This window comes from Aedes albopictus, chromosome 1 (genome assembly GCF_035046485.1).
Source record: "Aedes albopictus strain Foshan chromosome 1, AalbF5, whole genome shotgun sequence".
NCBI lineage: Eukaryota > Metazoa > Arthropoda > Insecta > Diptera > Culicidae > Aedes > Aedes albopictus.
The window spans coordinates 309,964,199-309,980,949 of NC_085136.1; the positions used below are offsets into that span (position 1 = coordinate 309,964,199).

The 16,751-nt window shown below is 42.1% G+C and overlaps 1 protein-coding gene across 4 annotated transcripts in view; it reads left to right on the forward strand.

Moving 5' to 3' along the window:
• LOC109402403 (RNA-binding protein Pasilla) overlaps window positions 1–16,751 on the forward strand; it is a 195,108-nt gene that overhangs the window by 31,744 nt on the left and 146,613 nt on the right. The gene's annotated exons all lie outside the window — the stretch shown is intronic.

A 16,751-nucleotide genomic window follows, 5' to 3' on the forward strand; every position in this document is an offset into this window, starting at 1 on the left:
GTCGGTTGGTTGGTTGGTTGACAATCGAGCTTCATTGCCGTCGCCTCCGCCGATGCGGGATTTGCATGTTTGTTTTATCTTTTCGTTTCCTGATACCTACACGGTTTGCTGCGATTGCTGCGATCCATGGATACGACGACGATGAACGACAATGGCGGCAAGAGTAAAAGTGGCTGTGGCACGGCACGTGAATTCCTGTGGTGAGCTTCGATGACGTCATCGCGTGCTTCGTTGGAATTCGGCTGTGCTGTAGCAGTTTGTCTCGCGGCAAGGGTTCTCGCCATCGCCACATGGCCGGTCGAAAGTAAATTTGAGCAGCTTGCTGTGGAAATGGTAGCAAATTTTGAGTAATAAAACCGAGTTTCGGTTGATTCTGTATCTGGTAGTAAAAGTGGCCCTATAACTGTTAAATGTTACCTCCTGAAATCTCTTCCTTTCGAGCGAAGCTTCCAACTTATCGTTCGCATGTAAACGGTCCTGTCCTGTTAGACGTTTAAAATCAGCTGATTTTGGAGGTCTTTGACAGTTCTCCTGAAATGACAGTCTTGTGTTCACGCCTTCATTCGGCAGCTGCAAACAATGACATACACGAACCTGTCAAATGAAAAGGCCTATATAAATCAATTGAACAACACTCGTTCAGCCGTCATAATCAATCTCGTTTTCAGGTAGCGATCAAACGATTTGCCGTCTTCATCTAGTTATTTGACAGTTTATCGATATGATCGACAAGATTGATACCAACTATAGATAGTAGAGTAAACATAGATCCGCGGACACCACTGACTAAAATGTTTCAAGCGTGTAAGTAGTAATTTTCAAGAGTGCGACGGTTGAATATGACGTCATGCGCTTCATTGATGTTGTCCAAATCGTGACGTCATGCTCGTTTGAATAGATTTTGACAGTTCGTTTGGATACAACGAATTCATCAGCACGGATCTATGTTTACTCCACTGACGAACCGACGTGACAGTGGTGATTCAAAACTGCCCCCCCCCAAATTTAACGGTCGACCAGCGAAGCGAGCGAACGCTTCTGTCAAATCAGCGCAGACACGAACCTCTTCCTATATGAATACACGGGGGTTTGGAATCATGCTACCAAAACAACGCGAACCGTTATAGAGGAGGCGGTAGTGTTCGGCTATTTTTCATCATGGCGTCGGGGACAACAAATTTGAATTTATTTGTTCTAGCTGTCACGTCGGTTCGTCGGTGTTTACTCTACTATCTATAATACCAACCAGACGTCAATCCGCCAAATACCCCTCGTAAAAAGATCAAACACCTCGATCATTCTGACAGCCCGCATTCAGTGCGTCCAAATTTATCGCCAACCACTCCCTCTGATTTCGGCAACACTTCTGGCGATGCTTCCACCAGCAATAAAGAAGGAAAATAAACACATTTTTTATGGTTCTTGCAACTCGGACTGCTTTGCTCTCGCTAATGAATCGCCCCCGCCCGCCTTCGCGCCTTCACACCACCGCACCTTCTCCCTCATCTCGTTTTTTTTTTTTTGTGTAAACATGCACGCAACTTTGCACTGACCGAAAAAAAAAAACACCCAAATAATTTAGGCGACGTCTTTGAACACAGAGAAAAAAGTGCAGCCAAGAGCCAAAGAATCAATCGAGTGACCTTCACCGCGCGTCGCATTGAGAATGTCTCTTGTCAGACAGCGAAGCGATGGCGGCGACGCTGTCGATTAGGGTTAATATATGCGGATTTTGACACCGATTAGAGGAGCCAGAGGGCCGATTTAGGTCGTAAACTATAGGCAGCAGGGACTAATCTCGGCTCGGTTCGGCATACTTTTACCACGTTATCGAATCCGAAGACGATCGGAGAAAGTAGCGCGGCTTTCGTCATCAAGGCAGATTGTTATCATAAGCTCGCGGTTCGCGTGTAAAGTGACAATCAAAGTAGCCGGGGTGACATTTTAGGGCGCTTGTTTAAGATGTTGGGGATGGCGATGATGGAAATCTTCACCCTAGCTAATTATTTATGTAGCGTAAAAGCGATTTAATGTTTATCTTGAATCATTTGAAAAGCAGCCAATAAAGTTAAGTCGACAGGCTCTATCATAAATCAGTGATGTCAGATTATCTCCAGATTCAATCAATTGAAATTTTCGTAGATCTGGCAACGCTGTAGTTTGACTTATGAAACGTCAAGCCGTTTGATGCCGATTAGGAACCGAACTTAAGTTTAAGTTCGAATGAATTCCATTCAGAAATTCAGAAGAGTTCCTTTCAGGAATTCAGGAGAATTCCTTTCAGAAGTATAGGGACATTTCTCTCAGGAATTCAGGAGAATTATTTTCAGGACTTATGAAGATTTCCTTTCAGAAAATCTAGAGAATTCATTCCAGAAAATCTGGAGAATTCCTTTCAGGAATTCAGGAGAATTCGTTTTAGGAATTTAGAAAAATTTCTTTCAGGAATTTTTGGAGAATTCTTTTCAGAAAATTTGGGAGAATTTCTTTCAGAAATTCTGGAAATTTTCTTTAAGGAATTCAGCAGAATTCTTCTCAGAAATTCAGGGGAATTGCTTTCAGGAATTCAGAACAATTCTTTTCAGGAACTCAGGAGAATTCGTTTCAGAATTCGGGAAAATTCCTTTCAGAAATTCGGAAGAATTCCTTTAGAGAATTGGGGAGAATTCATTTCAGGAATTCGGAAGAATTCCTTTCAGGAATTCGGGAGATTTTTTTCAGGAATTAGGGAGAATTCCTTTCAGGAATTTGGGATATTTCCTTCAGGAACTTGGGAGAATTCCTTTCAGGAAATTGGGAGAATTCCTTTCAGGAATTCGGGAGAATTCTTTTCAGATATTTGGGAGAATTCCTTTCGGGAATTCGGGAGAATTCCTTTCAGAAATTCGGGAGCATTCCTTTCAGGAATTCGGGAGTATTCCTTTAAGTATTCGGGAGAATTCCTCTCAGGAATTCAAAAGCATTTCTCTTAGAAATTCAGGAGAATTCCTGTCAGGAATTCAGTAGAATTTCTTTAGAAATTCAGGAGAATTCCTGGCAGGAATTCAGGAGCATTTCTTTCAAAAATTCTGGAAAATTTCTTCAAGGAATTCTGGAGAAGTCCTTTCAGAAATTTGGGAGAATTCTTTTCAAGAATTCAGAAAAATTCGTTTCAGGAACACGCAGTGAAGAAAATTATCAGACAAAAGAGGCACAAAGAAGGCGCAGCGATTACTCTTTATCCCAACTGGTAACAGATAATGACATGATCCTGAAATTTTTTGTTGCAGACAAAACGGAAGCTAATAATAATCTATTATTACCAACCCAAACCCGAAACTTTTTGATGATACATCTTCAGTAGCGTTGCAGTGTTTACCGACTCGAAGTTACCGCTCGAAAATCACAATGCAAGGCTTAAAAATCTCTAAACTCTTGCTGCATGATCTTTTTCCCATTCTTTTCAAGTTGGGACAAACCTATGTCGCATTGGGTAGAATGTCGCAACAAATTCAGGTTGCGACATTGTCGTTATTGTTGCGCGATGGTTGAATTTTGATTCACTGGGAACACGGGATACTTCCTTTCAGAACGAAAGGATTCCTTACAGAAATTTGGAACAATTCATTTCAGGAATTTGGGTGAGTTCCATTCAGAAACTTGGGAGAATTCCTTCCAGGAATTCGAAAGAAATATTTTCAGGAATTCGAAAGAATTCCTTTCAGGAATTCGAGTGAGTTTGTTAAAGGAATTCGGAAGAATTCCGTTCCGAAATTTGGGAAAATTCCTGACAGGAATTCGGGTGAATACCTTTCTGCCATTCGGGAGAATGCCTTTCGGGGATTGGAGTGAACTCCTATTAAGAATTCGAGTGATTTCCTCTCAGGAATTTGGGTGGTTTCCTTTCGGAAGTTCGAGTAAATGCCTTTCAGGAATTCAACTGAATTCCTTACATGAACTTTACTGAATTTCATTCTTAATCTGAGAATTTTTGAAGTTTCTTCCTAGAAGTTTATTGAAAAACTATCTTCATTGATTCTTCATAAATTAGGAATTTCTTAGCATTTCTATAGAAATTTCTCAGAAAATTGTTTAAGGTATTTTTCCGGCAAGTTTTTTCCAAATATCCAAAATTTTCAATCCTCTACCATTTTTTAGGCATCCCTTCAACGATTTCTTTAGAATTGTTAAAGAAATTTTTACTGCAATTTTTTAAGATTTTTTCACGATTTTTAGAGGTATCTTTAGGAGATCTTTCGACAATTTTCTTTTGAATTTATGAGGCATTTTTTCTTAGAAATGCTCCCTCCGGAATATTTTTAGAAAATTTATGAAAAAATTCCTTTGACAACTTGTATCTTCTTTTCAGCATTCCTTCGAAGATTTATTTAGCAATTTCTTTAAAAATACCCTCAACAATTACTCAGCTACTTCCTTCTGGAAGTCCTCATGCAAATCCTTCTCATGAGTAACTCCTTCGGCAATTTCTTCAGGCAATCCTTAATCATTCCACAGTTTCTTGAAGAATCCCTCCACTAATTCAGTTGTAAATTTCTCCAAGAATTCTTTTAGGAATACTTCCGGCAATTGTTTTAGGAAGTCTTTCGGTAATGTAAATGTTGAAGGAAATTCCAGAAGAGTTTCTAAGGTGCTTTCCAAACGAATTTCTAAAAGAATTGCTGAAGTTATTTCTGAAGAAACTTCTGCAGGAGCTTCTAAAGGAGTTTTCGGATCATTTTCCAAAGGTTATGTCTAAAGATTTTTTGAAGGATTTTTCAAGAAAATTTCTAACGGCGTCTGCTAAACATTTGTTTGCCTGAGCAATTTCCAAATAAAATGCACGAGGAATTCTTTAGGAAAATGTCGTTGAAATTTCAGACGAAATTACCAGAGGATGCCTGAAAAACGAAACGCTGGAGGAAATCATGGACGGAATCTTTTAAGAATCTCTCGAGGATTCTCCAAAGCTAGTCCTCTTAGAATTTCAACATTTTCAAGAAATTCCTCCGGAAATTAGCTTAGAAATTTCTTCGAAAATATCTTTCCTCTTAAAAAAATCCTCGGCAGTACATGTGGAAAGATATAAATTTTTTTTGTTTTTTTGAAAACAATCAAAAATTCGCAAAAATTTAAATTTCTACAGACATTCTTCCTCTGGTATTTTTTTTTTCAAGTGCTTCTCTTGCAATTTTTCAGGATTTTTGGAATACTCTTCAGACAATTCCTGTAGGAAACCCTCCGTCATTTTTTTTTTTAGAAATTTTGAAATCCATTGTAATAAAGAATTCTATAGGAATCGGGAGGGTAATTTCTGCAGGACTTTTCGTCCCCTATTTCCATGAATTTCTTTTCTTTTCCATCAGTTTCTTCAGGAATTTCTCGGGAATTATTAAAGGTATTTTTTCTTAAGTTTATTTAGGCATTTCTTGACGAATTTCTAAGATAATTCTTCTGACAATAGGTCATACGAATAAAGATGAGCAAATACTCTTTACTAAATCTATGTGAGGCCGTGAAGCATATTTCTGTGAATCTTCACGAAGATCTGAGTAAAGAGTATTTTCTCAATTTTACTCATATTCATGAATACACAAAGAAGAAACTCCAGAGGAAATTATGGAGAGAATCTCTGAGGAATCTCTTAATGTTCTTTTTTCCAAAAGCATTCCTTCGATAATTTTGGCGTTTTTTTGGGAATTCCTGCGGAAATTCACTTAGGAATTTCTTAAGAAATATCTTCAAGAAATTCATCAGAAAGAAATTACCAGAGAATTCCTAAATCATGGATTGAATCCTTCAAAAACCCCTTAAGGATTTCCCGGAAGATTCCTCTTGGAGGTATGACATTTTTTCAGGAATTTCTCCGAAAATATCTTTGAGAAATGCCTCAGATAATTCCTTAAAAAAACATCTCCGGCTAATGATGTAACTCATTCAAAAATTCCATCGGTATTTTTTGGTGAATACGTTCGGAAACACTTCCTCTGAGGAGTTCCTTCAACTCCTTTGGGAAAAATATTTTATTAACTTTTCAAAACGTTTTCAGGGATATTCTCAGATAATTTAATTAGAAATTCCTGTAGAAGACCTTTGGAAGTTCCTCCAATTTTTTGTTAGAAATTGCTCTGGAAATTTTATTAAGAATTTGCAGTTTTTTTTTTTCAAACATATTTCTGGCAATTATTTTTGGGATTTTTTCAGGCAGAACTTTTGGAATTCACCGGCAAATTTTTATAGGTTGTCTAAAGAATTGCCTTTAGGAGTGTTTACATGATTTTTTCTTAAGGAATTCCTTCTGCATTTTCTTAAATTTTTCCAGCAATTCCTTGAGCGATTCTTTTGGAAATTTCTTCTACAATTTTTCTGTCAATTTGCTGTGTAATTCTGCCGGTAATTCCGTAACTGTGTTTCGAACGAAGTCAGATACTTTTTTTTTTACAAAATGGTAATCCGACAATTCTTTTGGTAATTTTTATTGAATTTCCCGTGTGATTTCTTCTGTATATTCAATTCCTTTCCGCGTTTCCTTTAAAAGATTTTATCTTGGTTAATTCGTTACTGAACAGTTTTCAGGGAATTTTTGAACATTTTTTTTTTAATTCTGTAGAAGTTCCTTAAAAGTACTGGTAATTTATTGCAGAATTTTTCAGGCAATTACTTTTGCAATTCTCTGGAAACTTGTTCAGCCTTGTCTCAAGAGTTTTCTTTAGGAATGTTTACGATGGGTTTTTTCTCAAAAATTCCTTAAGTTCTTTCTTCTTACATTCATCTAGCAATTCCTTGAACAAATCCCCTGGGAAATTTCTACAAGAACTTTTTTACTAATTTGTCCTGTAATTCTCCCGGTAATTCCGCAGGTATTTCTCTAACGAATTTAGGAAGGTTTTTTTTGTTAAGAAAGGAATCTGACAATTACTTAAGGAATTATACCGGTCCTTTTTAAGGAATTCTAAGGAATCCGAAGGAATTCGTTCCTCAAGGAAATTTCCAAAAACTCTCTGGAAGTTTTCAAAGGAAATCTTGAGAAAAAGTTGAATAAATTCCTACATAAACTTCTAGGCATTTTCAGAGGATCTTCCAAAAAAGTCCAATGAAGCTTTGAAATAATATTTTTTCATTAATTTCTCAGACAACTTCTTTAGATAAGTTTCTCTGGCAATATGTTCCGGAATTCTCTCCAACTTCCAAAGAAATATTCAAAGAAATTTATAAAAAAAAATCCGGAAGAGTTCGTAAGAGTTTTTTAATGCCGAAGGAAATTCTAAAAAAACGCTAAAAGTTTTCAAAGGAAAAACCTAAAAACAACTGTTGAATGACTTTTTAAAGAAACTTCTACACATTTTCCGATGAATTTCCAAAAACATAGTCAGATAAAACTCTGAAAAATCAACAATTTCTTCATGAATTGACTTTTTTTTGGCAGTGTTGAGATAATGCCGTATTCTGAACCTGCACAACAAGCTGGGCTAAAATCAAAATTTTCAGGAATTTTTAAAAAATAATTTGAAGTTTGTATAGGAGCGATCTGTTGAATCACCTCTCGACGGACTTTGTAGTGCGCGGACTTGTCAAGTAGTTTCCCAGCTGTCAAAAAATGATATCTAAAAGTCTTTATTCTAGGTATTGAAATCAAGTTCAGAAATGAAATGAAAATGAAAATAAAGTGTCTCAGAAAAAGATGTTCTTTCATATAAAATTCCACCTAATTTCCATAGAAATTTCCAAAAATATTCCCAAAAAAATCGAAGGAGTTTAGAGAGCGTTTCTTCCGAAAAATTCTGAGTTCCTAAACAAACTGCTCGGCATTTTAAGAGGTATTTCCAAAAATAATGTCATATAAAAAATAGAAAAAAAAAACTACAATTTCTTCATGAATATCTCAGGCAATTCTAGCATTCCTTGAGAATTTCTCTTTTTATTTCAAAAGTTTCTTATTCAAAAGTTTTTTATTCGACAAATGCCGGAGGAGTTTCTAAAAAACTCGCTCAAAGTTTTCAGAGGAAATCCAGAAAAAAAAAGTTTCATGATTTCCAAAAGGAACTTCTAGGAATTTCAAAAAAAAAGTCAGATAAAACTCTGAAAAAAGATCATGTCTTCATGAATTACTGAGGAAATTTTTTGAGATATCTTTGAGGATTTCTCTTTTTTTTTTTTCAAATGTTTCTCTTGCCTTTTCTTTCGCAATCCTTTCCAATTTCCACCGAAATTTCCAAAGAAAATAACAAAGAAAAAAAGTCGATGAAGTTCATAAGAGTTCTTTTTTCGGAAAATGCCGGAGGAGATTCTAAATTATCGCTAGAAGTTTTCAAAGGAAATCCTGAAATACTTGTTGAATTTCCAAAGTTCCTAAAGAAATTTCCAGACATTGTAAGAGCAACAACAAAATAGTCAGAAGAACTCTAAAAAAACGATCATTTCTTCATGAATTTATCAGGAAATTTGTTTAGATATGCTGTCAAGCATTCCTTGAGGATTGGCTTTGGATATTTGCTCCGGAATTCTCTCAAAATTTATTCTCGTTCACTTTCATAAAGCTCTCTGATGATGTTTTTATAAATTTAGGAACGTGACAACTCTTTTGGGAAATTCTCCGGAAATTTTGGAAGAAATTTCTCTATAAATTCCTTCAAGAAATTCTTGAAATATTACCGTGGAAGTACCTAAAGAAATTGACAGAGGAATCTCTAATGGAAATTCCGTATGAGTCCTTGAAAAAATGGTTGAAGGCATTCCTTCCATTTCTAACGGAAGATTCAAATTGTATGTTCAATAAATTTTGGGATTCTAAACCTCCTCCTCCCTTTGTCTCGCTATTTTGATATAACTTGTATACGTATTGTCAAACTATTTTAGAACGGACCCAGCTCGTTGATGAGAATGACCCTCTAGTACCGGGCCACCTCTGTTTTGTTTTGCTAAGAAGCTTCACAAGCTTATGCCGAGAAGCTTCTGCTAAGAAGTTCCTCCAGCTTCTCAGTATAGGCAACTTTACATGCATCCTGTTGAGAAGTTTCACAAGCTTCTCGGTGAGAAGCTTCACAAGCTTCTCAGTGAGAAGCATCACAAGCTTCTGATGAGCTTCTTAGCAAGTTCTGGTGAGAAGCTTCACAAGCTTCTGGTAAGAAACATTACAAGACTCCGGTGAGAAGTTTCACAAGCTTCTAATGAAATGCTTTCTAAGCATCTGGTGAGAATCATCAAAAGCTTCTTGTGAGAAGTTTCACAAGCTTCTATTGAGAAGCTTCACAAGCTTCTATTGAGAAGCTTCACAAGCTTCTATTGAGAAGCTTCACAAGCTTCTATTCAGAAGCTTCACAAGCAACTCGGTGAAAAGCTTCACAACTCCAGAAACGCCTGCTGTGGAACTTCACAAGCTTCTGATAAGAAGCTTCACAAGCTTTTGTAGCGAAGCTTCACAAGCCTCTGCGGAGAAGCTTCACAAGCCTCCGGTGAGAAACGTCTCCAGATTCTAGTGAGAAGCTTCACCGGCTTTTGCGGAGAAGCTTTACAAGCTCATGATGAGAAGCTTCATAAGCTTCAGCTGTGGAGCTTCCAAAGTTTCTTTTGTGAAGCGTTGTAAGCTTCTGCTACGAAGCTTCGAAAACCAATGTTATAAAGATTCACAAGCATCTGCTGACAAACTTCACAAACTTTGTTTTATTTACGTTTGCTACAAAGGGCAAGTTACTCTATCCATCACTTTTTACTGGAACCGTTTAAACCCATAACTTGAGCGAACGGTGAGCCCGCATATCGCTTGCAAAACCTCGTTTCTCTATCTCCTTAGATAACCCTCAACTGAAGCTGGTACCAACCGTTCGTCGTCAGCGAAAACAGAAAAAAAGAATGCCCATAATAATCTCATTGAGGTTACCGGGTTACCCACAGTCGTCGCCACTATGTGCCAGCTGTCCGTCCATCATTCTCCGAGCAACGAGGCCTACCTATGCCTATCTGGTATAGGCTCAACGTGCTTCCCGGAAGCGCCAAACCTAACCTAACCTAGCACTTTCTTCCCGCATGCTTTATCGCCGTACACGTCGTACATATGTCTAGCTAGCTAGCTAGCTAGCTAGGCTAGAACAACGGCGGACGACGTATGTCGGCACGGCCTCCACCGCTACACACTACTTTTAATTACAGAAGCCAATTTATTGGATTAGCCCGGTTACTGCTGTCTCCAACACATTTCACCGCGTCGCTGTTGCAGCGCCGCAAAAGCAACCCTTTCAGAGCGAAGAAGGGTTTAAAGATTCAACTGCGAGAAGGCCGAGAAAGGATGATGGCCTGAATCCATAATTCACCTGGCTCTCACCTGGCAGTTCTACCGACCCGGCCCTAAGTAAATTCGGAGTAATTGCATTAGGGATTGAACGCCGACTCCACCACCATCAGTTGGTTTGACTGACAGATGATCTAGTAACCTGGAAAATGCTGTACGGCGTTTAACAGGTGTTTATTTTCCGACTGGGTTGACTCAATTTGACACAGAAACGGTGGAAGATTTATCGTTTAACTGTCAAAGCGCGTTCCGTGTGGCGCGAGCGACTCCTGATGAGTTTGACGGATGATAACAGCTATCTTCCACCACGTCACGTCTTCCACCGATAGTTATGGGTAATTTCAACTGACAATGGACAATTCCATTCACATCTTTCCTGTTTATGATTGCTACGCGACCCCTCTCTATATTTTCCACGCTTGTTTTTCTCCACTTCGATAGAATAACTAGTTTATCATTAGATAGCATTAACAAACAAAAAGTTACTTCAATTGGAACGATGCGAGTCTGACGCACACACAAACACGCACTTACTTGCAGCTACACGTTCGTTTCTAATCAGCAATCATCGCGTCGTGTTGTATACTGTCCTCCACCGTCATTATTCTCCACCGAACGTCCCACTCCTCGCACTGAAGTCCCCAAATCAATCCACATCGGCTTCTGTGTGCAGTGCACGAAGCGAAACTAGAAAAAAAAGGAAAACAATCACCATTCTAGAGTCCATAAAAGCGTGCTGTTATCGGTATCGCGCTCTTGTTGTTGGGACTTTTGAAATTTCCATCACCGCACACATCCCACTTGTCGCACTGGTCGAATCCGATCGCAGTTGGCCAATAATTGCTGCAGCCCGAGGCTGCTATCGCCCAATTTTAGATCGCTTATCATATAGCAGAACAACCATTAACGCGGTGCATTGGTTTCAGTGTTGCCAATTTTCTTTATTCCCAGTTTCTGACTGGGTTTCAGAACGATCTGACGTCTAGCTGGTGTTGTTCGACATCTAATCGATAAAATCGATCATTGCGATGATTGATCTTATCGTTTACCTGTCACGACGTCAACGTTAGTCTGCTTGAACTTGGATTTATGGCAACTCTGGTTGTTCAGTTACGCTCACAATGCTGCTCATAACAACAAATGAAACGTCAAACTCCACTTGGTGACCAAACAAAACTTCTACTAGGGTTTTACCCAAGCCTGTTCGCACATAGGTTCGAGCTGATAACACTGCTCCGTTGTGTGCAATGGCCTGCGGCCATAAAATTAAACGCTTTCCTCGCTTCTCCCTGGTTCCCGATGACTATAGGTAGCAGATCATAACATAACCTCGCTGCGACGAGCGGTGCGGTACACAATCTTCCAATGAAATTGTATGAACCATTTCCTGTATGGTCATTGGTCATCGTCGCATTCAGAGTTCGGACGGCCGGTAAAGTGACACCGTATGGTGAGCCTTTCAATTGTTTTCAATTGGCTTACACATACTTTTCCAACTTCAAAACACAAACACAACTACGGGCAAGCGATTAGAAAAATCACGATCTCGCTGATTAGGTAATACATCGGACCGACTAGCTGTGACGACCATTTGTACCGCGCCGCGCGCGTTCCAGTCATTCACTTATGGCTGGGGCTAGCTGGATGTGTGACACAATCTCAGTAGGCCAGGCCCGACTCGGCGCGCAGCTTGCTCTGAGCTCACTCTCCAAAACAGTCACTACTGTGGTGAACTCGTCATGCAGTAGGCCTATCTGCGATTTGCGGGCGGTTGAAGACTTCAACTTGAACGAAGTGCCTCGCAGTCGTGATCGCAGTAGGCTATGGCGGCGGCGACAGAGATGATAATTTATTGGATTGCTTTGATGTAGGGGGTTGACGTGATGACGGCTGTTAACTCCGGGTTCATGGATGTCTGATGACTGCGTACAGTGGAGTCTACTTAATTGTTTGAGTTGGAATCGAAAGGTTCAGCGATTTCTTTAGCTGAATCCCGGTAAAGATTCTGTTCGAATCCCGCGAAGGGATTCTGTTCGAATCCCACGAAGGGATTCTGTTCGAATCCCGCGAAGGGAGTCTGTTCGAATCCCGCGAAGGGATTCTGTTCGAATCCCGCGAAGGGATTCTGTTCGAATCCCGCGAAGGGATTCTGTTTGGATCCCGCAAAGGGATTCTGTTCGAATCCCGCGAAGGGATTCTGTTCGAATCCCGCGAAGGGATTCTGTTCGAATCCCGCGAACGGATTCTGTTCGAATCCCGCGAACGGATTCTGTTCGAATCCCGCGAAGGGATTCTGTTCGAATTCCGCGAAGGGATTCTGTTGGAATCCCGCTAGGAATTCTGTTGGAATTCCGCTGGGGATTCTGTTGGAATCCCGCTAGGGATTCTGTTGGAATCCCACTAGGGATTCTGTTGGAATCCCGCTAGGGATTCTGTTGGAATCCCGCTAGGGATTCTGTTGGAATCCCGCTAGGGATTCTGTTGGAATCCCGCTAGGGATTCTGTTGGAATCCCGCTAGGGATTCTGTTGGAATCCCGCTAGGGATTCTGTTGGAATCCCGCTAGGGATTCTGTTGGAATCCCGCTAGGGATTCTGTTGGAATCCCGCTAGGGATTCTGTTGGAATCCCGCTAGGGATTCTGTTGGAATCCCGCTAGGGATTCTGTTGGAATCCCGCTAGGGATTCTGTTGGAATCCCGCTAGGGATTCTGTTGGAATCCCGCTAGGAATTCTGTTGAAATCCCGCTAGGGATTCTGTTGGAATCCCGCTAGGGATTCTGTTGGAATCCCGCTAGGGATTCTGTTGGAATCCCGCTAGGGATTCTGTTGGAATCCCGCTAGGGATTCTGTTGGAATCCCGCTAGGGATTCTGTTGGAATCCCGCTAGGGATTCTGTTGGAATCCCGCTAGGGATTCTGTTTGAATCCCGCTAGGGATTTTGTTGGAATCCCGCTAGGGATTCTGTTTGAATCCCGCTTGGGATTCTGTTTGAATCCCGCTTGGGTTTCTGTTTGAATCCCGCTAGGGATTCTGTTTGAATCCCGCTAGGGATTCTGTTTGAATCCCGCTAGGGATTCTGTTTGAATCCCGCTAGGGATTCTGTTTGAATCCCGCTAGGGATTCTGTTTGAATCCCGCTAGGGATTCTGGTTGAATCCCGCTAGGGATTCTGGTTGAATCCCGCTAGGGATTCTGGTTGAATCCCGCTAGGGATTCTGGTTGAATCCCGCTAGGGATTCTGGTTGAATCCCGCTAGGGATTCTGGTTGAATCCCGCTAGGGATTCTGGTTGAATCCCGCTAGGGATTCTGGTTGAATCCCGCTAGGGATTCTGGTTGAATCCCGCTAGGGATTCTGGTTGAATCCCGCTAGGGATTCTGGTTGAATCCCGCTAGGGATTCTGGTTGAATCCCGCTAGGGATTCTGGTTGAATCTCGCTAGGGATTCTGGTTGAATCCCGCTAGGGATTCTGTTTGAATCCCGCTCGGGATTCTGTTGGAATCCCGCTCGGGATTCTGTTGAAATCCCGCTCGGGATTCTGTTGGAATCCCGCTCGGGATTCTGTTGGAATCCCGTTCGGGATTCTGTTGGAATCCCGCTCGGGATTCTGTTGGAATCCCGCTCGGGATTCTGTTGGAATCCCGCTCGGGATTCTGTTGGAATCCCGCTCGGGATTCTGTTGGAATCCCGCTCGGGATTCTGTTGGAATCCCGCTCGGGATTCTGTTGGAATCCCGCTCGGGATTCTGTTGGAATCCCGCTCGGGATTCTGTTGGAATCCCGCTCGGGATTCTGTTGGAATCCCGCTCGGGATTCTGTTGGAATCCCGCTCGGGATTCTGTTGGAATCCCGCTCGGGATTCTGTTGGAATCCCGCTCGGGATTCTGTTGGAATCCCGCTCGGGATTCTGTTGGAATCCCGCTCGGGATTCTGTTGGAATCCCGCTCGGGATTCTGTTGGAATCCCACACGGGATTCTGTTGGAATCCCGCACGGGATTCTGTTGGAATCCCGCACGGGATTCTGTTGGAATCCCGCACGGGATCCTGTTGGAATCCCGCACGGGATTCTGTTGGAATCCCGCACGGGATTCTGTTGGAATCCCGCACGGGATTCTGTTGGAATCCCGCACGGGATTCTGTTGGAATCCCGCACGGCATTCTGTTGGAATCCCGCACGGCATTCTGTTGGAATCCCACTAGGAATTCTGTTGGAATCCCGCTAGGGATTCTGTTGGAATCCCGCTAGGGATTCTGTTGGAATCCCGCTAGGAATTCTGTTGGAATCCCGCTAGGGATTCTGTTGGAATCCCGCTTGGGATTCTGTTGGAGTCCCGCTAGGGATTCTGTTGGAGTCCCGCTAGGGATTCTGTTGGAGTCCCGCTAGGGATTCTGTTGGAGTCCCGCTAGGGATTCTGTTGGAATCCCGCTAGGGATTCTGTTGGAATCCCGCTAGGGATTCTGTTGGAATCCCGCTAGGGATTCTGTTGGAATCCCGCTAGGGATTCTGTTGGAATCCCGCTAGGGATTCTGTTGGAATCCCGCTAGGGATTCTGTTGGAATCCCTCTAGGGATTCCTTTCGATCCCCTTTAGGGTATTCGTTCGAATCCCGCTAGGCATTCCGTTCGAATCCCGCTAAGGATTCCGTTCGAATCCCGCTAGGGATTCCGTTCGAATCCCGCTGAGATTTCGTGTGAATCCCGCTTGGGATCCCGTTCGAATCCCGCTAAGGATTCTATTCGAATCTACTCGAATCCGGGACGGGATTCTACTCGAATCCGTGACGGGATTCTACTCGTATCCGGGACGGGATTCTACTCGAATCCGGGACGGGATTCTACTCGAATCCGGGACGGGATTCTACTCGAATCCGGGATGGGATTCTACTCGAATCCGGGACGGGATTCTACTCGAATCCGAGATGGGATTCTACTCAAATTCGGGACGGGATTCTACTCAAAACCGGAACGGGATTCTACTCGAAACCGGAACGGGATTCTACGCAAATCCGGAACAGGATTCCACTCGAATCCAGGACCGGATTCTATTTAGGATATGCATTGCACCGTTTTGAACCTTTCATAAATGCTTCTAAGAAAGAAATACCCATTTAGAACGAGTATTCAGTCTCGTATTCAGCACAAGCTCCCATTAGAAAAGAACATTCCGATTGCATCATCGAAATGCATCTCATCTCATATCCTCCGCACTGACTCCATAATCCTCCAACAAAAATTGCAACCTTCAAACCGGTTTTCAGCAAGCAAAGACCCTCCAAATTAACGAGTTCCTATCCGCAAAAAAATCTCCACGGCAGTTGTCGAATTGAGCCGTCTCAACGACACGCGCAAGCCCGCCGTGCCGAAAGCCGAGAAGCGTTTTATCCAAAAACGGCGTCAATGACAACCAGCCCCGGCGAATATCCCTGTCAGTCAGAGCCCCGGCTTAACGATCTACCCCAATGTCAATGCTGACTGATGCATGATCCTCCGGTTTCTTTCGATTTCTTCCTGGTGTATAATTTTTGAAAACAAAAGCAACTGAATGATTCAACTGGCAGTAGGCTGGGCTTGCTTGAGAACTAGCTTGCTTCGATCTTTTCGATTTTTGCTGATATTTTGGATGCAAGAACTAATCCAAGCCATGTTTTTTACATCAGTTGCCCTGTTGTTTTGTTTTGATAGACTAAAACGGAAAGCGATAGCAGGTACGCCCCCTCGTAATTGCGACACTTGTTCAACGCAAATGTGCGAAACCGCACCTCAGAATATGGGGTGACGAATTTTGTCAGACTTTTGGAGCAGAGTGACAGACTTTTGACAGATTGACAGATGTACTTACCGTTAGTCGCAGCTCCATTGACGATGCACGTAAACAATCACCAAAAGACATCACCAAATATTTAATTGTTGTACTTACCGTGTGTAACGCATTGAGACTTACCTGACTGCGGTGGTGGAGGCATTGCGCACTGAAGAGTGACGCAACCCCGAAGAATTCTCCGAGTCGAACCCCCCGGAGTTGGTCATCTGCCAAATCGGTCGAAGGTGACACCCAATCCGCTGCTTAGATAACTCGAATTCATCGTAAAAGGAATCATGCGGGCGCCGCGTGACCGAACGCGGAAGCGCACAATTTGACACTTTGGTGGAATTTTGTAAACAAATCGAGAAAAACTCGTTTTCTCCTCCGACGCGGAGGACCTTGAGCTGTCAATGACAACCACCATGCCCGTGCGTGCGATGGTACAGGTTCCGCTGCTTCCCACAGTTGACAAGCGAGAAGGAATCTTCTCGCCTGCTTTGATGTCGCATAATGTCCCCGGTAGAAAAAAGTTTTGATTCCATTACTTTTATGACGCTGATGACGACAACGCACACGGACGGATGATTTCGCTCAGCTCGGATGTAGGTACATGCAAATCTGTTTCACCCGGGCGCGCGCACGACTACTACAACGGCGACGAATGTTTGTTGTTTAGCCCGTCCGTGCAG